Source organism: Mus caroli, chromosome 3 (genome assembly GCF_900094665.2).
Source record: "Mus caroli chromosome 3, CAROLI_EIJ_v1.1, whole genome shotgun sequence".
NCBI classification, from domain to species: Eukaryota; Metazoa; Chordata; class Mammalia; order Rodentia; family Muridae; genus Mus; species Mus caroli.
The window spans coordinates 151,478,245-151,480,405 of record NC_034572.1 but is presented as its reverse complement, the minus strand read 5'-3'; positions in this window follow the sequence as shown (position 1 = coordinate 151,480,405).

Here is a 2,161-nt window from a genome sequence, read left to right as displayed (position 1 = left end):
GAAAGGAAAGGAAAGGAAAGAAAAGAAAAGAAAAGAAAAGAAAAGAAAAGAAAAGAAAAGAAAAGAAAAGAAAAGAAAAGAAAAGAAAAGAGAGCCAGGCTAGGGGTTGTCTTCAAGGTCCAAACCAATGCCAAGTAGGGACCAACAATATGTTTGGATTTAAGGTTCTGGGTTTCCTAGTACTGGCATGTTTCCAGTAGAGCTGGAGTCTTCTGCTCTGGCTATGGGCAAGGATATGGAGCCCAGGTGAGGAGCGAGTTACTATTCTCATACTCCAGTTAAATCCATAGTATATCATTTAAGATGATGGAGTATTTGACATTTACCTGTCAAAGGTAAAACTCGAGTCATAGAAGTAGTTTTTTCAAAATATCTTTGTAAAAAGATGTCCAAAATTATTAAAATATATGATGATACAATACTCTATTAGATTGAATTTATAGATAGTATATGGTCACAAAAATAAGTGATTTGTCAAAAGTTTATGAAATTCATGTCAATGAGATGAGATACTATAGGATAGAAATATGAGAGGGAAGCTGAGGAAAAGGCACAGCAATTTTTTAGGACTTTTATAACATATGGTTCACTAATAACTAACTGCATTTGGAATATGTAATTCCAAATAATTTTGCCCTACTAAAGAATATAGAACCAAACTAACTTAGACAACACTCTTTCAGCTGAATGGCACTTGAAACTTTAATGTCCATGCTTCTTACATGTTTTAATAGCTGTTTCTTTGGGAAAGAATACAAATAAAATTATGGTCTTTCTGGGTCTACTTTCAACCTTAGATCAAATTTTTTAAAGAACCAAATTATGAAGCTTGTTATAAAAGCAAGGCAGGTATTTATTTACTATTACCAGAACACAACAATTTGAATATAACATTCAGTAGCACTTGTTATCAATAAAATTGAAATTTTAATACAGCTTTGTGCAGAACACACACTTGATTATCCACTCTTGTCATCAGTGGTTATAAAAGGAATGTAATCCATGTTGGCTCTAACCCCACCTGCCTGGGGTTCTCAGCAGCAGTCAATCTGAAGTGAGAAATTGTAATTAATAGATAAGCTCACAGTGCAACCTCTCATAACAGTGAGTAAAACATCTTACAGACTATATTCTGTTACTGTTTCACAGCTAGATACAAGCTGCAACTTGACTGTGTCATGAATGACTAGAATTAAATGCCTTACATTAATTATCACCTTGAATAACTTTGCTGAAATTTACTTATCAAGCAAACCATCCATAAAGTCTCTTACTCACTAGCAAGTCTTCAAGGAAATCACTTTGAACTCAGTGAAAATCTATAATAGATGCTTGTGTTAGACACCAAACACCAGGACGGTTTCATGTACATAGTAAAGGGTGGTAGGATTAACCTATAAACAGAAGCCAATAAGTACAAAGAAGCTATCTTCAGAGATGATGCTTAAATTTTTAGCATAAAACAGCAGAAACAGGTTTTCAAGGTGTGCTAGGACAATGGCTCCACAGGAAAAGAAGAAAGCAGAGCCTGTGCCAGGAAGTGCTTATTACACATACAACTCTCAGGTCAGCTTACTTGAATTGCAGCAATGAAGCAAGGGATACAATGCCACAAAATGAATGTGCACAGATGGGCCAGCAACAGGTTACAAAGCCTGTACATATCACACCTTATTTATAGCATGCAGAGAAGAATAAATGTTTCTTTGGAAAGGTTACGGATTCTTTCCAAACTGATTATGAACTAAAGCACGTTATTATGATCAGGTAAAGGTTTAGAGAGTAAACTCTAAGAATAAAAATTGTTCTCTGATGAAAAAATGGTAGATAATTCCAACAAAGTTGGAAGTAATGTTGCTTCTTCCACTAGGGCAGAAGTTATGAGCTGGAGAGGGAGCCAGGGTGTGAGGTGAACTTGACATAAGGTTGACATGATATGAACTATCAGAACTACCAAGTTTCCAAACTGACAACTGATGTTTTCCTGTTAGCTTGATCAGGAAAGGGGCTGGGGATCAGGATGAAAGTGTAATTGCATCATATCATGTTATATTACCTCTGGGATAGTTGTGAATTATCTAACAAAAGTCCATTAATTCCCTCATTATATAAGTCAAGATATCAGAAACAGAAGTTTTGTGCTCTAAAAGCAGATATGAGA